The sequence below is a fragment of the Corvus moneduloides genome, chromosome Z (assembly GCF_009650955.1).
Source record: "Corvus moneduloides isolate bCorMon1 chromosome Z, bCorMon1.pri, whole genome shotgun sequence".
Taxonomy (NCBI): domain Eukaryota; kingdom Metazoa; phylum Chordata; class Aves; order Passeriformes; family Corvidae; genus Corvus; species Corvus moneduloides.
In genome coordinates, this window is record NC_045511.1 from 32321821 (window position 1) to 32347998 (window position 26178).

Below are 26178 nucleotides of genomic sequence, written 5' to 3' on the forward strand. Positions count from 1 at the left end.
TGCCTCAGGTTTCACATCCATTGATGTTGGCCCTAATAAGTGTTCACACTTTGAGATGCAGAATCATGGTGTTTTCCTACAGCAACCTCTTGAAGTGGTATTTTTAGAGGAGGCTGAACTGCTCCAATTCTGTTCTTACTGCAGTCAGCCAGAATTTCACTGGTAGAACTGTTAGCAGTCAGGCAAACCAGAACTTGATTGCAGCTGTCAGAGAGTGAAGTTAGGCCAGTGCTGTGAGGCTTTAAAATGCAACCCATGGTATCATAAGAGAAGACAAAAGCAAGAGGGGAGGAGGGAAGTAACACACAAGCAATCCAGCCACATGTCTGTTCTCCTACATGGAGTTCATAACATGGGCAGCAGCAAAATAATTAATTTATTACGGATGTATCATTCACAAGAATAGGGTAAATTTGATAAATTTAATAGTGGACCCTCAACACTTCCTCTCTTTTCTTTCTTCTTCTAGGACCCTGCCATATCTAAGAACTCTTGTTATAGGAGTTGTCTTCAAACTATGGTTTCTGACTGTTGTATGGCCCCTGAAGACAGTGAGAGTCACATCTGCCAACTCTGGAAAATAGGAAAGGGAAAAACAAGGAGTTTTGCTAGTTATATCAGACCTCTCTAATTTTCCCTCTCCTCAGTGGTACAATCTGAGTACTGAAATCTGTGGTCACCTCTTCATTGTCCTCTCCCAGATTAAAGGAATCTGTTCTGGCTCAGGAGAAGCTTTGAATCTATGAGCAGGAATCCTGCTGTGGTAGTAGTGGATCTCTGCTGAGACATCTTCACTGCAGTTCTGTGTATGAGCCTGATGCTCCAGTGAAGACAGCTCTGTCTCCAGTCCTGAGCAGCACAGTGTCCTTATCCAGAGTAGATTTAAACTGAACAAAAGCAAGAGTGGAAGGAGGAGGGGAAATACATATAAAAACCTGTTATTGACTCTTCTGGTAGAAACAAGTCTCACTCCTGCTGGCACTTAAACTCATGCCCGCTTCTTTCATAGTTTCAGCTTTCAAAATCTTTAAGTCCACAGGACCTAGAAATCAGTTCTTCCCAAGTGCTACACCTTGTCAATCATGAAAGGCCAGAAAGACATTAGAGAGGGCAAAGAACAAGAAACATGGTCAAGTAGAGCTACACATCTACTTTTCTAATGCTCAGCTAAGCTCTAGTCCCTCAGAAAGGTCTGACACATCAGCATAGCTGAAGTGCAGACTACTGGTAATGCATGTGGAAATATGTTTTCTTTCGTTTATTGCTCCTCTCAGGAAGCATACCTCCATGTACTCCAGGCAGGTATGGGAAACAAATCCCTTTTTAAACAAAGATGATATGAAACTACAATACAATTTTTCTGCACCAGACTAAGAACTCTGGATCTTTCAGTCTGCTGAACCACTAGCAGTTTCCTCTTTAGTCCAGTTCAACCCTTTAGATGCCTGTGCATGGATATTAAGCATGAAAAGAAAGGCTTCCTTGTAAAATGCCTTATTTCCTACTGAAGCAGAGAACTAAATTTTCAGACCAAGGAAGGAATGAAAAGAGGGATATTCGGCACTGCTCAAAATTTTATTCAAGTGCCCCCTCCTGTGGATGTAGAGCTACAAGCAACCAAATAACAGTTTTAGAGGCAATTTAGAATTTTACTTGGGGTTAACCTAATGAAGAAGAAGAAACAGAAATATTTTGGTGAAGGAAGTTGAACTTGGTCCTGTGAATGGGTCAGATTAGGCTGTCTTACACCACAGCTTTGGCTTTGAAAATACCTTTTGTTTTAAGAATAAGTGTTGGCTCTTGGATGTACTCCATGTAGCACCTCCTTTGAAAATCATGGTTTACAGAAACAGTTATGCAAACTCAGTCCAACTCTTGACAGTAGTGTCAATGATAAGAGGAACAGTGACAGTCAGCAATTGTCTCTGGACCTGATCAAATGAGCAAAAGTGCAAAACAAAAGCATTATGTGGGGGAAGAATAACGAAAAATGAGCTACTATTGATTGCTTTCTATTGCAGAATTATCTAGAAACAGAAATCCTGACAAAACACTCCGTAGCTGAATCAGGGGAAACTTAATGGAAACATATTCAGTATTCTTCCAGCCCATCTATAGTCACTAGAGAGTAAGAGATACTGATGGTGTCTTCTAAACATGACCTTGGTCTCAAAAACCATTCGCTTACAAATTTACCCAAAGGATCTGCTACCAATTTCCCTCTGCAGGATCTGCTCTTCACAAGCCAAAAATCTTTAATAGGCTGTTCCTCTAAAGAGGACAGAAGTGACAAAGCCAGGCCATGTGTGGCTGCCTGCTTTCCCTCACTCTCCCAGGAAGAGGCCTCTGTCATAGATCAGCTTTGGGCAGAGCAGGAACACATCTGTGTTCATCAAAGTTCTTACTGAGCTTGACCAGACTTACAGAATTGAATTCATGACCTGCACCATTCGTGAATCTAGGATCACCACTTTGGCCAGATTTCTGGTGTAACTCACGCTATCTCTGCACCTGGGATCTCACTGAACATGATCAGACTTACAGTGCCTAACCGTTTACAATCAGAAATGAAGCCTAGATGCACCCAGTCCCTCTGATCTCTCAGGACCAACTGGATGCCAGAGTTTATCTTCTGCCAAATGTCTGTACTCTTAATTCAACACCTATACACAGGAGAGAGGACATGGGAGGGACAGTGCCTCTCAAGGAGCTGCCCTGGCCCTGTCCTGGGAGGGTGTGCCCAGCAGGGGCTCAAGAGATACAAAGTGCCTGTGTGTCACTGACAGTTCTGGGAGCCATGACACATGGCAGCAGCTGAAAAGCTTTATAGCCATGACACATGGCAGCAGCTGCCGTGGGGCTTGTGCAACAGCCCTAAGAGTCCCTGGCGAAGCACACGGCCACACCTTAGCACAGCAGCCGCAGGTGGAAAGGAGAGATAGATCTTAAAGGTCATCCAGTTTAAACTCACCCGCCATGGTCAGGGAACACCTTCCACTAGCCAGGTTGCTCGGGGCCACATCTAGCCTGGCCTTAAACACTGCCAGGGATGAAGCATCCACAGCTTCCCTGAGCAACCTGTTCTGGTGCTTCACTACCCTCACAGTAAAGAATTTCTCCTAATATCTAATTTAAACCTACTCTCTTTCAGTTTCAAGCCATTTCCCCCTTTCCTATTGATGCCATGATGATTTTTTGCCTTTTCTTTTATACCCCTGTTATACCTTTTTACAACTTCTGTATTCTTAGTGCTTTTTGCCTGCATTCTTGGACTTGTTTATCCAGCTAGGAGACTAAACATTTTAGAAGCTTCGTAAGTAAGGGCTAGTGTGCCCCAGACCCCAAGGTCCTCTCCAGAACACATTCTGTAAACTAAGATAGAACCATCCAAGGGAAGGTTCCTTGGGGAGGGCGGTGCATTCAAGCCCCTCATTGGGGAATTTTTGATAGGTATGCTAATTAGTAAGACCTATAATGTTGTACCTGATCTTTTGGGGTGGGGGGGCACTGCGGTGTGCATTTCGGTGCATTTGACCTGGATATGTGCACCTAAGGATCCTTAAAATAAATACCAAGGTAAAATCCCTTTTTCCCTTCTAACTGTGTTTGAGTCTTGATTTTAAGACCAGGAAAAGGCATCACTATCACTTCATGCTCCCTCTCCATACTTCTTGTAGGCTCCCTTCAGGCACTGAAAGGCTTCTATAGCATCACCCCAAGGCCTTCTCTTCTCCAGGTGAACAATCCCAGCACTCTCAGCCTTTCCTCATAGGAAAGGTGCTCCATCCATCTGATCATCTTTGTGGCCTACTCTGGATTTACTCTAAAAATTCTGCATCCTTTTCATGCTGGGGCCCACAGAGTAGTAAATAGTACTCTAGGTGGTGTCACAAGAGTGGAGTAGAGAGCAAGAGTCACCTGCCTCCAGCTGCCACACTTCTTTTACAAAATTGAAGGGGGTCATGTTAATGATGGTGACTCCTCTTGCTTCTATGAGGATCTCCTTGACATCTTTGTGTTAGATGCTAACATGCATTTAGTTCTTTGCCTCTTCTGTTCATCAGCTCCTTTCTTCAGGATGGAGATTAAATTTGGTTATCATTCATGCTACTTAAGTTCTGTGACATTTTTGCACACGCCTCAGGAGCCTGGACTCTCTTAGCTGTACCGCACCTTCTCTGCTTGTGTGACAGTGCCCAGCCACCAGGTCGTACCGCTCACCTAAACACAGCAGTATGGCACTGCCCCTGTACACTCCATCCCCTTTTACTGCAACTTTGCAGTGCAGCCTTTCTGTTCTGGTGTCCCAAGTGCTATGCGTAGAGGGCTGCTGCTTGTCTGCGTCTTCCCAGTTCAGCTTATTTGGATGAACTGGCTTATTTGTGCAGGTTCTGCCACAATACGGAAGTGTTTGGGAAAGTTTGGCTCCATCCTGGATTTTGCTTATAGGAGTGCTTTAAGCGTTTTTCCATCTACACCTCAGAAGTCTATTTTTAAAAATATCAGTTTGCAAGGTCAGAGCATGAGGTGTCTCAGTGCACATGCAACACTAGATATGGAAGCAAAGAAGAACCTGGGAGATGTGAGAACATGTCAGCTCAGCTGCTCAGAACAAAGCACTAACCTTTCCCATGCAGACATCAGTTGCTTCAGTTTACATGATGCTGTGCAGACAGAACTTAACCAGTATCTACTGCAGGTCACAACAGCTAATATACCACCACCCGCAGAAACACACACACCCACACTCACACCTTTTAGAGCTGCTGCTGATTAGAAACAGCGTGTTTATTACTTAGAGAAATTTAGACCATGTTTAGTTTACTTCTGCAGATATGAGAACTTTAAAATACATTTGCATAGCCCAGAAATGGTCAATTTAACATTCTTCAAATTTGAGGGGATAGAAACTGGAAGGATTCTTTTCCATAGAGAGAGCATATTTCTGGCAGTGGAACAGATCTTTCAAAGCAAGAATTGAAGAGGACCACACCATAGCTAAGTAACACTTGATTCATAAAAAGTCTCCCCTTTTGTATATAGTTGGCTTTGTAAAAAGACAGCCATGTGAGTCAACAGCTCCATAGAACTGAACTGTTCCCCCTGCTGCTCAAAAATCATAAAGAGTGTACAATCTTTATTTTCATTAACTTGACAAAGAGCCACAACAGTTTCTCGGGAATCAAAAGTATGTAAGTACAAGCCCTTTGGACAAAATCCTGTTTCGATTGTAAGTGTCCACTGAAAGGACACGGTCAAAAAATGAAGAGAAAATCAAGTGGAAAAACATACTAGCTAGAAGAAGAATGATGTTAAGATTGCTCTGGGCATCCAAATCCCGTGGCTTTGTGCTGTGTAGCTATATACCACATCAAACATAGCTTCAGTAGCTACTGGGATAGACTGTGTTCAGGTACTTTGAATGTCACACAGAACACAGTACTCTCAAAGGCATTGGATACCAGCAAGCTAGAGTTCAGACTGATTGCAGAATGATGCGGTCCTTGCAAAATCAAAAACAACTAGCAGAGTTTATTTAAAATTAGGTTATGGTATTCTCAGAAGAACGGATATTTTAAAAAACTCGATGTTCCACTGCCATCTATTTCTCTAAATCAAATCAATGCTTGATGATGTTTTGGCCATGTGTGCCTGTTAAAAATCTCAGTATTTTGTTTTCACACACAAGTACCAAGTCTCTTTCAAAAAAAAAATTAGCCACTTCTCTCAAATTTGCTGTCTGTATTAGTGTCTAGTTTTAATAAGAACAAGCTTGTAGCATCTCTGAAGTCATGAATTAAGAGCACACAGCTTAAGATTTCTTGAATTCCCTAATGTCTGGTTTTGGATGCAACTAAATGGTAGTGAAACAGACATTGTGAGCTTTCATGTAGTTTGGTGCCTAGATGTGTATCTGCTGTGTAGAAAGACACATCTAAACAGACACCAGAAAATGGTGCCCTATGTGTTCAGACTTTTCTAATATTAGTTGTGTATATATAGTCTGAAATTCCTTTCTGAAAGCCGGTGCATTGCAAACTGGTTTCTCACAAAGTGATTCTGACCTGCCTTTAATCTGCTGAAAGTCTGAGGGAACAGAGCAGGCAAGAACAGTCCTTTTAATCCAGAATTCTGAAAATAGTTTAAAAGAATCAAGCACTTGGCGTCCAGTTACCTTAATCAAATTTATATTTCTGTTCCTGGCCTTTCAGACTGAGTACCCCAACCTCATCTTTCACTTAGCAGAGCTGCAGAGCTAAGCAAAGAGGGGCCATCCCCTGCAGACCACTCTGTTGGCTAGCTGTTGTCAGAGGCACGCTGGCATTGCGGCCAGGTGCTGTGCAGTTGCACCCAGACCACTACCCTGCCAGTATGATAAGCATGAAAGAGGGGTTTCGCTCGCTATTCTCCCTTGTGCTTCCTCCTGGGCCCATATCTCAGGGCCCACTCCTTGCTTGTGTCCTTGCACTAAGAGGACTTGGACTACTGGCCAGCTCTGGCTTGCCCCACAAAAGCAAATCAAACTGGCATTAGCAGTCTGAAGAGCCATCTCCCTGAAAAGCTGCTTAGGTTACAAAATCAAACACAACCTAGAGCATAAAAGAAGGGGTATTAGCTTGTTCAAAGCATCAGCACCTAGCAGCTAAAGAGGGGCTAGGAGGACAAATGTACCCAAAATCCTGCTGGGTCAGCACTACAGAGCTTGAGATGGAACCTGTAAAAAAATTATTTCTGCTGCAGCTATTGAGATTCACATCCATGCCCAGTTCGCGTGTACCACCACACTGGCTGCACTGAGTGCATCAAGCACACATAAAACCTGCTAATTCTGTATTTGTGGCTCAAGCCTTCAGCCAGCATAATAAAAAGTGATTAGTGGCATTTTCACTACAAACAAATCTGAATGCCTCACTGGAGTACATCTTCAGAGACAGATAAGAAGCTTTAAGGTCAGATATCTAAAAATACCTTAAGATGCTGGGTATTTTGGTTTCTGAAAACATTGTGCTATAGTTTGTGTGCTTTCAGAATGGGAAATCTTCAGAAGCCATGGGCATTGAGATGGCTGGATAATCAGTGAACTTTGTCTGATGCTGCCAGTACCTAAGACAATTGTATGCTTTGGCAGATCCTTTGAAATTACTCTGTAACCAGTACCAGTGACATAGCTTACAGATTAATACAACAATTAAGGCTCCTTATCTTCTTCACCCGCCAGTGTGATAGGACAGCATGCACTTCCAACAAGTTTGAGGCTCCATACACACCCCTGTGGAGATTTACAGTGAGCATTTATTGTTAGCTGTAAGCGGTCCCAAAGCGGGGGCAGTAAGTGAGGGGAGAAGAATCTACAAGAGCTGAGGCAACCAGTCTTACACGTGTCCAAACAAATAACCTAAATTCAGTGTCCCGGACAATTTTTTAGAACTCCTAAAATCAAAGGGTGAGGCTTCTTAGAATGTGTTTGTGAGCAGGAGAGTAACCTCAGTGCCATCCAGTGGCCACTGGATGTTAGAAAAGAGGAAAACGGCAGAAAGTCCATCCGTTAGCTCCAATTTCCCAGCTCCCTAATGGCGCATTGAAAAGGCAGTCTGCCTGTGACAGAGCTAAACAGAGCTGCCAGTTCCTAACGCCAACATATTTATAATTTTCACAGCTGCTATGGACTTGCTAATAGCGTTTGGGACCTGACTTAATGGGTGAGAATAGTCAATTGCGGCTTCTCGGGGCTACCAAAGAGGCTGGCCAAACATGAGTAGTTTGCTTGAATCTAGATAATCAAGCATGAATTCAGATTTCTGGCCAGTCTTAGCCAAATATTCGCCTTGAATGCTCAGGGCTCTTTCCATCTGGTGAGTAACTGAACTGCAGTCATCACAGAGCTTTACCAGCCATTATGGCTATTTCCTGAATAAAACTGAGAGGAAAGTAAGAGAAATCATTTATCCAGTTGTAAATTAAGAATTTTGTAAAATGCAATTTGTTAAAGTAACCAGACAAAAAAATTGTTCAGTAATAGTGCTTGCCTTTCAACTGCAAGATTAAAGATGTGGTCACCTAGAGACTGCTTGTTCTCGGGAGAATCACAGCATGGCAAGCCACTTCATCTGCTCCACAATGCAAGGGAGCAATGCAAGCAATTTCCCTGTCCCCTTACCTTAGGATGGGCTGCTCAGAGAGGTTACTCAAAACCATACTGTGATCCAAGATCTCAACAGCAGGTTTCATGCATCATTCCACACTAGGACGTCCATCTCAGCACTTCAAGCAGCTATGACAGAAACAGAAGAGAGATTATAACGTCTTGCATCATGTATGTCTGAAAAGACTGTATTAAAGCTGCAAGTACACTATGTTGTAGCATATTCAGATATTACATACCTATATATGGCTTCTTGACTCTTCTGATCTAGGAAACTGCATTAGTAATGCTTATTTTTTAAGAATATGCTTTAGTTGAAATTTAAATTATGGCATTTCAAGTTATATGTACATATATAGTAGCTCTTCTGGTTGCAAATCAACCATCTCATGATCTTAGGAAATGCAAAAATATGACACTACTTGCTAAAGAAACCATAGCAAAACAAGATTAAACATAATTCTGGCCACGGTTCACTCTACTTTGGCCCAGCAGGTTATGTTAATATATGTATTAGACAACAATCAAAGAGGAAGGAAGGACAAAATCTTTGCCTCCAACTTTGTGCCACAGCACTTGCTTAACCAAATGAGTAAACTGGGCAATGCTGACTGTGGGTAACTTAAACTTCCAACCTCCGTAATCCTGTAACTGATAGTCAAATGAGCTGATCGAACAGCCCTGTTTATCTGCAGACTGGTTTGGATTCCACTGGTATCCAACAACTGAGGAAAAGCATTTTGTTGTTTAGTTTCAGACAATTCTGCAACCCGAGCTGATCACATACCCCAGTAACACCACTTGACATCAGACTTAGTGAAGAGTGAAAAATAAGTTTTCCGGATGTGAGTAGGTTTGAGAAGTCTTCCACAACTAAAAATACACAGTAGTAGCCAAGAAAGAGGCAAAAAGGCTCTTTTTTCCTTTTTTTTTTTTTTTAATTAGAAACATCAACATCAGGTTTGTTTTTTATCTCCAAGGGCACAGAAACAGATAAAGCATGATAATACTGCACCATAAAGACTGTAGTACCAGACAGCAGGAATTCCTCCCAGCACTTGTGGTAGACACAAAAACTATTGCACTCCCATCAGTTATTGGCTGCTCGGTAATAGTCATGTATATGATCAAAGGCATCTCCAGCAAGGAAGAAATGCATGTTGCTATTAACATTGACAACGAAAAGGCTTTTCCCTCTCATTTGTTGCTTAATGACTCTACTCCCACGACACTCCTTACCCATCCTTCTCTTGTAGTAAAATAATTCAAAAGCCCCATTTTATGTAATCTCACAAGATCATCCAAATAGCAGTCTTCATGCAAAATGCAGACATTCCTCTGGGGCATTCTCCTTCCAGGCTAAAGACTGCTGCATACTTCCCTCATGTTCCTATTTTATCTTTGGTGAGATAAATGCTAATGCTCAGAAGTTGCCTCAAACCTGTGGAGGTAAAGTTAAATGAATTTTAGGCTGAGGCATGGAAATTCTTGCAGGTTCCCTCCTGCCTGCCAGTACTTCAGTGTTTCAAGTTTTCGTGCTGCTCTGCCAGGCAGTGCTAAGACGAAGTTACTCTGCACTCTGCTCACTTTTTTCTTCCGCCTACATCTTTGTAGCCTCTTGAGGCCCTTGTGCGTAAAACCTACTTGGCCTGTATCTCAGGCTTGTGTCTCAGATGCCTTTTTTTAAAAGCAAGTATTTCTATCTCTGTCCAGTCTCAAAAGACCAAATCCTGCAATATTTGTTAGGGGACTGTTCCAAACTCTTTATGCCTTTGGGCAATGGTTTTTCCCATGAAGTCATGCAAGTGGTGTAGTATGTTTGTTATGCTTATGACAAACCACCACAGTTCAATGAGCAGTTGTTCTCTTTTGTACTCTGTTTTCATAGAGAGTTTTTAAGTCTAGAGAGAGCTTAAGGATGAATGCTGAACAGCTTTCTCACAGGCAGCAGAGCTGTCAGCAAAGGAGAGAAACTGGAAGAACCAGGTAAAAGCAAGGACTGATTTTAGATTGCTTTGCTATCAGCTTTTTCTGGTTGTGCTCTGGCAGCTCGTTTTCTCAAGTGCCTTTGACATGTTCAGTATGAGGATGAACATATCCTAGACAAGGCTTCTGCTGCCAATATTCTCTAGTATTGCTCTAAATATAACCCTTTTCCCCTTGCCAAGCCCTTTCCCATTACAGTTTGTGGGAAAGTATGTTCTGCATCAAGCAATGCTGCACCTTCATTTTCCTTTCCATTCCCCCCCCCAGAAAACTACCACCTGAAGAAATAAGTCTTAAAACAACATAGTCTTGCTAGAAATTTGTGCTAGACCTTGAAGAGGCTTATTTAAATTTAATTTGGGTTAATAGTGGTTTAGCACTTTAAAAAAATTAAAGGGAGTTTGAGAGATGGAAGATAATGGGCATCCATACTGTAGATATCTGGTGTGTTTTTTGACATTGTGCTGGATGGTGTTCTCCATCAAAGCTAGATTTAACCTGTCATGTTAGCCACCAAATGGATAAAGACCTAGTTGATACCCCTAAAAATGTAATTGTAAGGAGCAACTCGTCTTCCACTGGAACAAGGACAATTCCCTGTGCTGTTAGGTATGTTCCAAAGGACTTGAAAGAGCAAAACTACCAGTAGAAAGAAATCAAACAGCGCATGGCTTTTGCATCTAGTAGACAGAGGTAAAAGGAGGTCCCATAGTGAAGCTAAGCAAAATCTAACATTAAATTATGTACATTGAAGTGTTAAACTAAACTTTATGACAAATCTTAAGCGCTGCCATTCAGGCAGGCTGAAACACACCAGCTCAGGAAGAAAGAATGGGGAATACATATAGCCTGCCTTTCTGGGAAGGCAGATTGGTTGATCACAAAGATCTAAACCTTCAGAGAACAGATGGGGAAGGATGGGAGACTGAAGGAAAGTTGTTCTTCTGTCACAAGGACACGTATTGCACTGAACCTTGCCACTACAAATACTGTGGCCTCCACCATGCACCTTAACAGTAAGTCATGCTATGAATCTGTATTTGTCAGAAAAGAATATTCCATGTGTTCTGAGGAGTTCATCAAAGGCACATGGGAGATGACTGGGTTGTGATGAAGGCTTTCTCCCGTCTCTGGAAGATGTCACTAAAAGTCTTGCATTTACCTCTTCAGACGCATCATGATCACTCCATGTATTTGGAAAAGTGTTGGGAATCATCCCTTCCTCTTTTGATAAACAGATATTTACAACAAAGGGTTAAGTCTGAATTTCTGAGATTGAGACATAATCAATCAAACTCATCGAACTCATCTTGCTTCCTCTTGGTCTTTGGAAAGGAAAAAAAGACAAAAAATTGCACAAAATATGTGTTTGGCCTGTGGGCATGGGGGGATTTGGCTGTGGCTTTCAAAACTTCAGGTAAGTTTTAGTGTCCATTTGACATACATATAATCGAATGACATTCTCATGACGAGGCAGTTTAGAAAACAATGCATGCATTCTTTGGGAGAAGTGAGAGCTTGTTTCAATGTGAATTGCCTCCTGCCCAAAGTAAAGGAGACCCACAGATTTCTGAACCCTGCCCACTGCAACATCTGTTTCTTTTGATTCTGGAGAGGGGGAGAGCATAATCTGACCAGCTTCTTTGTAGTTCTGAGACCAGAAATAGTGAATATAAAAGCAGAATTCTTTTTTTCTTTTTTTCATTGGTTATATTTAGGTTCTCCAGCTTCTCTCAAAAGATTTTACTTTCAAAGTGGATGAATAGTTTTCCCTGCTGTGCTCTTAAACACAAGGACTTCCAGAGCTGGAAAGACAGTCAGTACTTCCACCACAACAGATGAGCATTTTGGATCTTCCTGTGTGGCATCCCTGGCTGAGTCTGAGTCAAAGGACTGGGGAGAGCTGGGAAACTGAAAGAGGGCAAAGTAAAAGATGTGTCTAGTTTCCCAACTGGCTACTTGCTCTTCTTGCTCTGTTCCAGGCCAAGGTTCTTGTCCCTCCAGCAATGAAGCCATACAGTGCACCAACTCTCAGATCAGGCCCTGGGCTGGAGTGCTTTCAGAGGACTGGCAGTGTCTGTAGTTCTCCTTCCCTTAATAGCCAGTTCCCTTAGAGCTAACTGTCATTTCAACCAGAAAAAAAAACAATTCAGAGGGAAACAGGTCTTAAAACTACCAGGTGGCTATTCCTAACTCTTGCTTTCCTATGGAGTCTGGCAAGTCTATCCATCCTAGGGATTTCTCAGGTTAGAGTTCTTCCTCTGTTTCATCCACTTCCAGATACAGTTGACTCTTGCTATTTGGTGAAGAGCCTTTGAATCCAGCTCAGACTTTTGATTTGTCTTTATGTAAGATAAGTTAACTTTTGCTCACACTAATTCAATCCGTTAACTCATAGTGTCAAAAAAATTACATATCAAATCTGTGAGTAAAGGAATGGACATAGGAACTTCAGTTTTGCCTGGTGCATGATGAAAACCTCCCCAGAATTAATGCTTTTTAATGTAAAATAATCTGGTATGATATTTATCAGCACAGTTTCAGTGTCCAGTAAAGAGTTTGTTGGAATCCCTGCTCTGCATATGCAACCTTTTTTCCAGCTCACCAGACGCCATGACTGGGGGAAAGGGAGCCATAACAGCAGGCAATCATCAACAGTCATGTAAGAAAGGAATTTGGGTTTGTTTCCTTTCCTGTACCTTGCCAGTCAGTTTTGGAATATGAGCGTCATTTAGTCTCTAAGTAAACCAAGAAACCAAGTGGTGTTTATCTGCTGCATTAGTTTATTGTGCTACCTGGCTCCCAGGGAAATGGGTGAATGGCAGAAGGGAAATGAAGCACTTTCTGTATCACATACCTTCAGTAACGTCATAACTCATATGTGGAAGACCTGTTGCTCTGAGTTATAAAAGGATCATGCTACTTTCAGAGTGACTCATGGTCCAATCTGTTCCTTTCTGCAGAGAAACAGCTTACAGAGCTCTGGCTCATCACAGTATAAAGCAGTTTCCTCCTACTGATATAGAATGCTCTTAATTTTAAGGCTCTTCCTCCTTTCTATGCAATTAAACAGTCAATGCTTCTCTTCCCATCTCTCCACTTGGGCTCTGAAGGTCACACCGAGTCCTTTACCTTCCGGCAAAGGACTAAACAGGGTCAAAATGTGACATAAACATGACAAATTTCCAGTAGGACTTGCAAGGCAAGGCAGTTTGGTTGTCCATCTCTGGAACAAACTGCTGATCAGAGTCCTAAATCCTCCAGTGTGGTGTTGAATTGCATGTGACATGTGGGGGTGTAGTTTTAACGGTGACAGCTCTGCTTATCAGCTCTTGCAGACTTGGAGCATGCTCCTCCTGCTGCACTTACACTGAAGCTTATGCTCATGCAACGTGATACAGAAAATTAGAAATCAAGCACCTGCTGACCTACATGTCACTGGTTCTCTGTGTGGGGTGTACTCTCCATCCTGCATCCTGCCACCTTCTACTGCCAAATCCACAGCGACATGTGGCAAGAAATGACACCTTTGGCTGTAACGAGAAAAATCCCTCAAATACAGGATTGGACCCATCAGCCTCTGTTTGCCTGTGCTTCAGTGGGACCACCTAATGTGGCTCTGACCCTCCTGTCAACGCTAGTTAATGAAAGAGATATTAGTGCTTTGCAGAAATCCTTTCTGGCTGAAAACCTGAAATAAGAAACCCAAATTAAGAGGTTTTGCACTAAAGGAATATTAACAGAATGAGCATCAGGGGAAACATCAGAGAAATTTAAGCTGCCTGTGTTTTGGATTGTTGGTGTTGGTAGTTATGGTACAGACCAGCCAGATCACTGGTATATCCGTGCACAACGAACAGCCTTGTTTGCCACTAGGCAGAATACAGCTTTGCTCTTTCACCCAAGGAATCCAATCTGGGCTCAAGGCTTGGGTAAGAGCTGCCTTGCAATGCAACAGTCAACTTGACACCAGACAAAAGGTTTCTCACTAAAAAACGCACATGTTCTTTTCTCCAACACTGCATGCCATTATCTGTGTTGAGAGCTATGGGTTGTTGTAGGCATTCTGCTCTCTAAGTAGCTACTTTTGCACCCCAGCAGATCATTTGGACAGCTAACTTCCCAGCCATGGATGGATGGAGCTTGGAGACTTGGTCACAGACACAAGCCAGTAGTTCTTATGTGCGCTTTCTTTGCAGGCATGGCTTCTTTCTCTGGTAGCAGGGGATCAAGGAGTTGTGCCTTCAAACTTTTAGCCACTGACAGCACCCACATGGTATCCTGTCTGAAAGAGATATTAGATACAGAAGGGACAGGTGAACAGCAGGGAATTTTCTTTGTGAGAGACCAAAGACAGTGGGACAGCTGTGGGCAGAGGGAAGTTGCGCCTCACTGTGGCAGCTGGAACACATGGCCTGGATCTTAGTCAAGGAAAGAAGGATAATTTCTAGCTACCAGCCTCCATCTAACCACACTTCTCTGTGACTGGTGCAAACCACCTCCAGTGCGGCAGATACTGACCTGCCATGGAGTTTGGTCTGACCAGCTCATGCATACAGAAATGCTGTGTTCAAAAGGCCTCTTCTGAGGAGTGATGTTCACAAGCTGAATGGAAGGCAAAAGAATGAGCAGAAGCCTTTTGAACAGCTTAATGAATAGGTTTACCTATTGATACCTGAATGATATTCTTCCCTTTTAGATTTTTTTTTTCTTTTGGTGATATGGAAAAACAAAGGCTTGAGCACATCCTAGCTCCATACCCTATGATTCCAGCTAAGTTTTTCCCTTAAAGGAAGTTCTTGCCAGTGCTTTACAAGCCTAGAAGTGGAAATGCATTGAGAAGTGGAAGGAAATATTACACAAAGGGCAATTCACTCATGTCAAAACCTAACAAAGAAGTCCGTGTTATGGGACCTACATACCATTTGGGCAGATTCTCTTTCTTGTGCACACTTTTTCCTTGGCAAATACTAGTGATATTTAGAATCGCAGAATATCTTACTATGTTAATTTACCTCTTTGGACTATTTTCTCATTGACTGCTGTTTAAAAACACACGCTAATTTTGCAGCAAACTCAGTCTGGGATGCTTTCCTCTGTGATTGTTTGTCACATCTCCTGCTAGACAGCCAGAGGACATGGATGTTCTGTGTCAGAGGGGTCAGTGCTCAGACACCTGAGCAGCACTGCAGTCACAGAGACATCCTATTTTCTTAGCAGACAATATGGGATCTGCAGAAAACTTTTCTGGTTTTTCGTCACCAGATGGTGCTCCAGCGCTGGGCTAGTGCTGCCTTGGTCACTTGCTGAAGCACCAGATTCTCCTGAAGCTTTGGGCCGCCTGTTCTCCTGCAAGACCAATTTCATTATTCTGGTTTGCAATTCTGATTGCCACTATCTTGGGCCTTTCTTCAGCAAGGGTGAGTGAGCCCTCCACCTGCTTCTCAGTAGCAGTTTTCTCATTGAGTTGGTTAGCTCATAGGATTTGTCCAAAACAGTATGTCTGTGACCTCTTGTATTGCTCCCACAACAGGCACTGTAATTGGATCTGGCCATACTTCAGGCTTCTTCTGCTCATCAGATCTCTTTTTGGAGCATAGCACACTCCTATCATGATTAGTTGCTTCTTCATTAAAGATACCAAAGCTTGTTCGTTGTCTGAAGTTTTGCTTGAGCACCAGCTAGACTGAAGACCAATCAGGTAGACAACATGTTTGACATACTCGGAGTGACTTCCTTCAGGATGCTTTTGTTTCCATATGGAGAGTATGATCTTGGAGGGGAATCAAGCTCCTGTGAGTCCACAGAGGTGGGCAAGGGCTGCAAGGAAGTGTGGGAATGCTGGGGCCAGGAAGCCTAGAGCTGGGGAGCAAAACATCAGGGTGCATGTCTACAGAGTGGTGTGTGCCAAATAAGTCAACTCCTGAGACAAAAGAGATGTCAAGCTATAGCCTGTAAAGCCAGAACATCTACTGCTGCCACCAGACTGCTTCTGAGTACCCAAAAGAAATCTTCATAGGTTACCAGGCAGTGCCCATAGACACACTGGATCACTGAGAGCACAATGAATGGAGCCAGATGTGTTTTGACCAGACTGCAGCTGAAGTTTCTCACCTCACACTTGAGAGCAATAGAAGCTCACTCCACCCAGTCTGGGAACAATAAAGTCATTTCCACACAGCAGACCTGTTCAGTACAAGGGAAATACGCCCCACACATTCTCATAGCAATGGGAGCCGCATGGTCCCAAAGAGATTTGGGAAACCTGCCTTTTAAGCTCAGATATTTTGGTAAATGACATCATTCAATCTTCATGGACTTGGCTTTGTCCAGGGGAAGGTGAGCAAGCAACTCTTGTGGTTGCCTGGTGCTGGGCCAGTGTAACCATGACAGTATCCTTGGACTGCATTAGAATAAGCAGAGCTCTGAAATCCACCCTCCCAAACTAAGTGTTGAACACCTCAGACACTTGCTTTGACACTGAGTGAGGAACTCCACCTCAGAACTAAAAAATATTTCCAATAGAAGTATGTGGTGAACAACAGGAAACTCATCAGGAAACATTTTTGGTAAAAATATGCTAGTTTTGAAATTTGGCATTCTAGACAAGACCTGCTTACGCATCATACTGCCTCAAATCTGGGAGGTCAGGTAACAAAAGGCACTTCTTTTTACCACTAAAGACCTGGATTATATCCCTCAAAGTGCACATCACAGAGAATTTATTACAAGTAACCTATTTTGGGATTTGTACTGCAGGTCAGAAAAAATATGCAGCCTGTGCTAGCCTTTTCCTGGTGTTTGTCTCTGGCCTTGTTTTTCAGCAAGTGTGTTGATTACTCCAAGATGGTAACCTTGGTGTAGCAAGACGTGTCTCTGGACCCCAGGACAGCCTACAAGAGAGCAGTTTCTTCTCCTCATGCTAAGGAGGAATACTGCACAGAGGCCCTCTGTTTTATGACATGATTAAACATCATGGTATGAATGCAATTTCTTGCTCTAGGTAATGCGTTTGTATGACACTGGTAGCAGTGTCAAGACATTTATCTGTCTGCAGGCAGCCTGAAAAAATAGCTGATTTCGCTGACAACTACTCTGTTCCTTTTAGAGGTGTGCTAATTCTGATGTCCATCTCTATGACTGCCTATCAACTCAAGTAAATGAAGCTATACTGAGAGAATTAAATAAGATCCTATTTGACCATGGAAAATCAAATTAAAAATCAGAGCATTGAGCAAAATTTAGAAAAGTACTTTCCTTATTTCACTTTGCTTTCTAATTTGATGTGTGAAACGTAAGATATCCCTTGGCAGTGGATATTGTCCACTATATCACACTAAACCAACATTTGTATCAAAAGATACAATATACATGCAGCATTTTTACTTCTGTGCATCTGATTCAAAGCCTGTCTGTGGAAAGAGTATCATAAATAGAGCCTAAAAACTGACTTAAGATTATGAAACAAATAAAGAAGAACATTTCTTTACCTTCTCACTTTTTCTTACAAATCCAGATTCTTGGAGCTGGCACAGCTAAAAAAAAAGCAACTATAATAAAAAGAGCAACTCACATTTGATAAAGGAATAATTGCAACTGCTGTTTCATAAGAAAATCATGGAATCATAGAGTGTTTTGTTTTATTTGGAAGGAACCATCTAGTTCCAACCTCCCTGCCAGTTCCCACTAGAACAAGTTGTTCAGAGCTCCATTCAGCCTGGCCTGGAACACTGCCAGAGATGGGGCATCCACAGCTTCTCTGAGCAACCTCTTCCAGTGCCTCAACAACCTCAGAGCAAAGAATTTCTTCCTAAGCTGTAATCTAAACCTACTCTATTTCAGTGTAGACCCATTCCCCCTTGCTCTGTCACTACATACTCTTGTAAAAACTCCCTCTCCATCTCTTTTGTAGGCCCCCTTCATGTGCTGGTGGGCAACAATAAGGTCACCCTGGAACCTTCCCTTCTCTGAATAATTCAAATTCTCTCAGCCTTTACTCTTAGGACAGGTGCTGCAACCCTTTGATCATCTCTGTGACTCTCCTCTGCACCCACTCCTACAGGTCCCTGTCCTTCCTGTGCAGGGACCCCAGAGCTGGACGCAGTGTTCCAGGTGGGGTCTCACCAGAGCAGAGCAGAGGAGCAGAATCCCCTCCCTCCCCTGCTGCCCACGCTGCTTTGGATGCAGCCCAGGACACGTTTGGCTCTCTGGGCTGTGAGTGCCCATGGCTGGGTCATGTCCAGCCTCTCATCCACCAGCACCCCCAGGACCTTCTCACAGGGCTGCTCTCCATCTGTTCATCCCCCAGCCTGTGCTGATACCGGAGGTTGCCATAGGCCAGGTGCAGCACCTTGCACTTGGTCTTGTTAAAAATCATGAGACTCAAATGAACAGGCAAATTTCTCAGGCCTGTCCAGGTCCCTTTGGATGGCACCCTGTCCTCAGGTGTGCCACGAAATACAGTTTTTGTGATACCTTTCTTGTCAGAACAAAAGGTTCTTCTTATTTTATTTCCCTGGAATAGAAATGGCATCTACTATATTTTTGTTCACTTTTTTCTGAATTAAGGAAAACCCAAGGAAGATGGAAACTAAACATAATGAGATGAAACAAGGTTCAGCATTTGGTTTTCATCATGAACTCTCTGGGATGAAAGTTTTGTTAGAAAAGCAAAATATTTTTGGAAATAGAATTATGGGGGATGACCCTTGTATAATCAGTAAAGAGATTTAGATTTCATAATAGATTTGCTAAGTTTTTAACTTTGTTTTATTATCAGTGAGACAATAAAAAACAGTAAACAAGTAGTAAATAATAATAAATATTAATAATTAATAATAAAAATTAATAGTAAATAATAGTAAATAATAAATAGCAAGCAAAACTTTCCAATGGCATCCATTTTTCAGAAAGACATGAGCAAACTAAGTAGAGATGCTGGCACTTGTTAGCGTTGCCAAAGATATCCAAAGGAGATGGCCAGACACTCCTCCTAAAGAGCTCATTATGTGCTCCTGATCAAACCTTGAGCCCATGCAGCTGCATTCTAGCATGGAAGAGACATACTTGGACTTAAAGCTACACAAGGAGGAGCACTGGAGGTTTTCCAGTTCGTATTTCAGTAACCTTCCTAAAAAAGTTTATTCTCTAACAGCTGCTAAATTATTTTATTTCTGAACTCCCAAATTAGCCATGCTACAGCTACACACATGTCCACAGCTGCCTCAGTCTTGCAGAGATTAATACCTCAGCCTGCCTGCCTGGAATTCAAGAAGGAGAGTTTCCTTCACCCAAGGCCCTCACAAACACACACCTCCTTTGCAGCATGCCAAACACCTGGGGACAGACAGAGCCCTGCCGTGAATGGCACAGCAGTGCAGTTGCATGGCTTTCTTATGCATCGTACACAAAAGATCCTACATTTCCCACACAGTCACAGGTCGGTTGTGTGTGATAGGGCCAAAACCTGGTATAGGACTGTGCTAGGGCAAGAGTCATTTCCTAGGCATTTCTGCTCCCAGCACAGAAGGACAGAATATAGATGTTGTAGGGAGACAGAGTCCTTTTGCAGCTTTTCCAATAGTAAACCAGTATCTGTCTTGCACACATAGCAGAAAGGCTAGCATTTAGATAACACTTCTGCATTGTATGCAATAGCCTACTATTGAAATATACAGCATCCTAGAACAGCTTACCTCCCCAGTCATTCAAAACAACTTAAGATGAAACATGCTGTTATATAGCTGAAAGAACAACCAGGAGCATACCAGAGAGACTGAGGCAGACTGCTGTTTTCATGACAACACATTATTACAGAACACTATAACCAGAGCTTGAAAGTAGGCATGAAAAAAGCACAGAAGCAAAACTACTTTCCTGTGGTATGCTTCTTCCATCATGTTTCTAAGCTGGAAGCTAAATGCCTAACAGAACTTAGGTCAGAATGCTCCTGAAGACTAGTGGAAGATGAAAGGGTATATGCGGCGAGGTCAGTAGACTGAGACAAAACCATCAGGTTTTGTTTCAAGTATTCTAAATCTGACTTTGGCTTTTCTTGTTTTGTTTTGTGGGGTTTTTTTCCCTGCTTCCACAGTCTTTGTTTACAGACAAGGAAATGCAGGGCCTGCCCTCCCTCTCTGTCTCCCTTCCTGCTTAATTTTTTGAGTTGGTGACTCAGGGCAATTTGTCCTCATGGTTCTGCAGACCTCTCTGCTCAAAGCTCAAGGATCTCATGTAGTCCAAGGAGACAAACTTCTACAGGATCAAAAGTATCTAAAAGACCACCTTACACCAGTTTTGTGGTCTGTGTTAAAACCTGTGTATTTATACTTTAAAAATGCCTTTGTGGTGGAATAAATAATGGGATTCCTGCTCCTACAGTCAAAGTAGCGCACATGGCTCAGGTCATAGCTCCCATGAATTTAACTTGAAGCAATGATAGATTGTGTCTCAGAGTGGTACAGGACGTGCCAAGGACTCAGTCTGGAATGCTGAGCATCTCCAGGTGCTTCTTGCAGCAGAGACTTGTTACATCTTTGGACACCAGGCAGTGGGGGTATTGGCCCTTTTTAGTTCCCTGGCCTGTCACAGACTTCTGTGGGGAAAACTTTGACTTGGATCATTTAGGCTGTAGTGCTGCTAAAATGCATACCACTGCATGAACACTTGTATTTTTCATCAGTATAAGGCCAACTGCATTGGCTTCTTGTACATACTTACACTAAAACTGACACTCTGTGAAGTAGCCACAGTTACGTTTCTGCTAGCACAGCTCTCTCAGTCCATGCCCATCCCCATGAGAGCAGCAGTCTACAGAGGCCCACTGACACCAGATAAATGACAGAGCTCAAAAAAGTTGCCTGTGCCATCCACACTGCTTAAATTCTAACAAACACAGAATGACCCAGATCTTGTGCTCCTGATGGCTGTCAAATCCCAGCTTCCTCACAGGAGAAAAGTAAATGTGCTATGCAAATGAGACATTGGTTGTGGGCTTTTCAAATATGGCCCAAGTTTTTCTCCAATGGCTGCTTCAAACATCACTAAATCTCTGGGAACCCTCTGCAGCATAGATAGCAGAGGATACATTCAAACTTTTTATTAAGAACAACCTGCAGACATCCCTCCATGCCCCTTCCTATCCCTTGGGAGTACTGTAGGGCAATGAGAGTTGTTAGCTGTTCAGGTGCCATGAAAGTCAGTCAATAGAGTGCCACAAACAGGAGGTCTCATTGAAAGGAGGGCACCAATTATTAAAGAAAAACTATATTATCATTTCTTTATTCTGTCTTTGGGGCTGGGTGTGCTCCATAATACCAATGAGCGGGTGAGAGTAAAGGCTCTTCTTGGGCGATCCTTTCCTAAATGCTTCTACAAATGATGCTTTTTTAAATCTCCCTGAAAAAGGGCAGAATGGGAAAGGCGAGGTAAAGCCAAACAAAATTTTTATCACAGATTATGGTCAACAGGAAAAAGCAAGCAATGTCAGCCACAAATAGAAAAGGCATCTGCCACTCTACAAACAGCCAAGTTTACCTTTAACAGAGGAAATTCATTGAACTCATGACATCCAGATGGTCCTAGCAGATGATCTTTGCTGGAAGGCACTAAAAAAAAAAAAAAAAAATACAGAAGTCCCTGGTATATTGTTCTAGAAGAAATCTCCTTTCTGACCCACTGGAAGCAGCTGGCTTAACCTTTCATATTTAGGCAAAGAGTACAGCCGGAGGATTAATTCCTGTGGATTCACATCAATCTTCATGGCACCAGCTCTGATATTTTTGGGGGTTTTTGTTGATTTTATAAAAGAAATAATATTGTTTCTGGGTTTCAGGCCCTCACTGCCCTCCAAGATGCCACATGCAGTATTGACATAAAGTTTGAAAAGAGTCTATAGCTCTAATTAATAAGTCAAAATTATAGTGTGGTCCCAGGGGCAGTGAACTAAGTGTGCAGTGCTGGTCTTGCACAATGGGGAGGATGAGATGACTCCTGAAATCCTAGGCTGTGACTCGGACCAGGAGTGCTGGCCTGTCTGGGGGATTTCTGCAGGAGCATCTCCTCTCTGTGTTATGCCACATAATAGGAGCACAAGTGCTTTTACAAAGCAGGCCAGCACCAGCAGGGGTTAGATGAGTCACTGCCTTACCTTAGGTACTGCATGTTTCCTTGGGTGATGAGTCTTTGAGGGGAGCAGTGTGGCTCTTCAGACAAGGACACAGAACCTAAAAGGCAAGAGGGAGAGAACCAGTATGGATACGATTAATAGAGTCAAGGAGCAGTGCTGAAGTGGAACACAGAATATCCAGTAGAAGACAGTAAGGAGCAAATTAGTGCACTGACTTGTGCAAAGTGGTACTGTCTGTGTCTTTAGAGCTGCTGTAATAGGCTGTCTGGCTTTATACCACACTTGCAGGAGCACTAACTGCATGATACATTCATTTTTACACCCACTCTTTAATACTTTTTAAGCTCTGTGTACCTTGCTACCACGACATTCCTTCTGAAAAGCTTTATCCTTTGCTGTTCTCCTCTTCTGCCGAATTTGATCCTTTCTGCTCTCTCCATAAGGAACTGGTGTACGGGACCTTGCTATCATTTAGCTCCTCTCTGAGGGAAGCCTTCAGAGCAATAAACGGTAAGAACATCCCAGACTCCTCATTTCTTTCCCCAAATTTGTTGGACATTACTGGTCACAGAAGAGCTCCAACAAGGCACGTATTTTTAATAAATCTTAACTTGCAAAAGCGGTGTATGTTGATGACATTACAGGACTGAGCTCCTGAAAAACAGAAGCATGATGAACCTCCATAATCCGTCTACAATATCCCCTAGTGGCTCTTTCTCTCTCTGGAAGTTGGTGGAGAAAGATAATTACATATCGGAAGTATATTCCTCCTTTCCAGAACATGACCAAAGAGATCAGTGATAGCCCAAAACCTGGAGTTCCCACCCCTTTTTGTTTTCATTTTTCTTACTTCTTATCACTTACCTGCCAGCACTTGATCCAGTCTCTTTGAATTTTGACTTGTACATCTATGAGCATGAAAGAACTCCCCCACAATGAGCAGGTGTGATAACCAGACAGACTGCTGTAAGACTGACCAAGCGCTCTGAAAAATGTTAGATGAGAAGAAATACTCAGGAGAGAAGCTCAAGTTACACAATTGTTACATATTTTTTTATTGATCTCATGCACGTGGTTTAGAAATGCTTGAGTGATGTTCAAATGTGTTATGAAAAGCTGCAGAAGTGTAAAGCCCTTGTGTAATCAGGGAGCGTACTATGACCATTGCTTGCTACAACCTAGACCTATGAAACAACTTTAGACATATGAAACAACCCAATAAGGAGCTCCCAAGGAGCTCCCACTAACAGAGTTGCCAGTATGGTTGCATTCGACATATGTATCACTACCTTTTTACACACTATCCCGGGGCAGATGCACCAAAGCCTTGTTCTGCCGCTTTCAGACAGGCTGAGGAGAGCTTCTCCAACCTTGCTTGCAGGTGAGAATGGTTTGACTGGGGTGGAAAAATTGGGCCTCTGTTATTTCTTGGTGTCCTCTCCCCATCCCTGCTCTCTTTATTCCCTTTTGCTTTATTATTAACAGGTTCCTCGTCTTGGAGTAGATCTCCTTAGCCAATGCGTCATTCAGAGGAAACACTTGTATGGTACAGAAGCAGGGCTCTTCATGGTTCTTAGAAGACCTTTACACTCTACATAAATAACTTTTAAACCTGCATCATGTGAGAGTACAAGGTAAGATACACAGTCACTTATTTTTGGACTTTCAGAGGCATTGGACTATAAAAATGAAAGGTACAAGGCTCCAAGGGGGAAATTGAATTCCTTCTGCCCTGGCAGTGGTGCATGTTTCCTCAAGAATCTCTCTGCTTCATCCTGCTGGATGTATAGAGCTGCTTGGCACAGACCAGTCAGAGAGTGTGTCCTGTGGCCATGTCAGATACACCATCAGTGCCTGCCCTCTCCTGCAATCAGTGAACACTTGGTTCTTGAAATGGAAAATGGCCCTGAAATAGGGACATCAGACTTGAAGGAAAAAATTACCATCTGATGTGATTTTTAAAGGTAATGATTATGAATCCTTTCTGATCATTTTCCAAGACCTAAGTATCCATTTGGAAAGAGAAGAAGTTTTTCATTTATCGCACCTGCTTCTTCCATGACCAGGCCACAAGACTTCAATTCTTATTCACATTTGTCCCCTGCATCCTGCTTACATAGGGTACAAAAGTCTTACAGCAAGAACAACATTTGTGATCTAACATAATGTGTATTAGCAACATCTACAAAAAAAGGTGTATTTCACCATTTGTTTAGAAAAAAAGATGATGAAGCCAGCCTTTGGTTGTGAATGAAAGAAGACTGTGAATACCCAGAACAGTGTCACTGATTCAAAAAGTCCAGGTTTTGTCTTGTTTTATGATCTCCTAGAACCAGATGTCCCTTCTAATATGACTCAACTGCATTTCTTCAGAGCTCCCTATGTCAAGTGTTGCAGGGACTTCCTGACATACAGACAGTAGGGCATGAGCCATGCAAGACAAGTCTCATGCCACTGAATGAAATTATGGTTTGGGGGGAAAACTGAATGAAAAATGTAATCTGGCAAAAATCTTGAAGCAAATTTTAAAACAAATTCTGCTAGACAGAGAAACCCAGTGGACATTACTGAACAAGAGGGTAACATAAGTGTCTGAACCATGGCATTGAATACAACGGCCTCTCAACTCAAGCTCAATTTCACCTGCAGCAATGTCCACTGAAAGGACAGTTGTCTGAGGGTGAGCAAAATTGAAATAAACTTACCCTTTAGCATCCTGCATATGATAGAGGAAACAGCTGAGGGTAAACCTAGATAAAACAAAAAAGAATAATCAGTGAATTAAGCTGATGCAGCTGAGTAAAAGCAGAAAAAATTGGAGAGTAAGACATGGGAAATAAATAGTTGGTTGCTGCAGGGGTTGTTGTGCTTTCCTTTGCTGGATTAATTGACATGCAGCTGGGTACATCAAGAGCAAAGAGAATATTTTGATGGTTTTAGCAAGTATTCAATACCATGAATACTGGAAACAATGACAAGGACTCTGCTTTTGGAGGCACAGACAGGTACAGACGGTCACGTCTGCTTGACTTGTGTGCCTACTGCTGGCAGCAGGCCAGAACCATTTAAATGCATTAGCTCAGAGCTGTACATACGCTGAATGAGACTATTCAGTTCCTGGAAAAGAGCTGGTTTGCGTCTTGCCATTAGCAAGGGCAGACATAGCAAAGATGTATCTGCCTACACCATTTGTGTAGGTGCAGCTGAAAACAGCATTGAGGCCCTTGAAGAGAATTTATGGCTTGGTTTTACAAATAGATTTTTTTACACAGATGGATTTTTTTACTTTTTCTGACTGTTTCTGCCACAAATTAAGTCTCCTCAGCCAACTCTTGGTTCTGACAGAGAATATGATAATTTAGTCCACTCAAGAGTAGCCACAAAAATTTGGTACAAACAGAATTATGTTGCAGTACCTACCAAAGCTATGCAATAAATCTGTGTTCTACTTGGAACTCAAATGCCCTGAGTATTGTGGTGATAATAGATACATTTGTTTAGAAAAAACCAGTTAGTGTACATACTTGAACAAGACTAAGACTTGCTGAGCAGAAAGAGAATCAACTAAGAGACAGCAAGAGCAAGAAATGTTAAATGGCGTACTTCATCTGTGGAATGCATTTGGCCTAGCTAAAAAATGTATTTATATGAAGGGAGCATTTTAGCTACCTAATGTCCCATCAAACCATCTCCTGCTCTTTGTACATTTTCAGTGGCAAAGAAAGTAAGGAAAAAAACAAGGCATGGTTTGTGGGGGGAAAAGAATGATAATATCTGTTACTAGAGCAACTGATAAAGTTGGAAAAATACATAAGCTTTCAAGCACACTAGGACTTTTTCAACATTTGCATTATTATATTTCCTGAAATAAACCTATATGGTAACAGAGTTTATTTCAAGGCTGATAGCACAGAGATAGATA

At 42.4% G+C, this 26178-nt stretch overlaps 1 long non-coding RNA gene across 1 annotated transcript in view; it reads right to left on the bottom strand.

The window, feature by feature from the left end:
- Positions 1-8164: 8164 nt before the first annotated feature.
- LOC116438633 overlaps positions 8165-26178 on the bottom strand; it is a 33582-nt gene continuing 15568 nt past the window's right edge. The window contains exons 3-7 of the long non-coding RNA XR_004237856.1: positions 24962-25006; positions 23121-23241; positions 22278-22353; positions 21665-21735; positions 8165-8272 (exon numbers count right to left, since the gene is read on the bottom strand). This is a non-coding gene — a long non-coding RNA (uncharacterized LOC116438633). The remainder of the gene's footprint in view (positions 8273-21664; positions 21736-22277; positions 22354-23120; positions 23242-24961; positions 25007-26178) is intronic.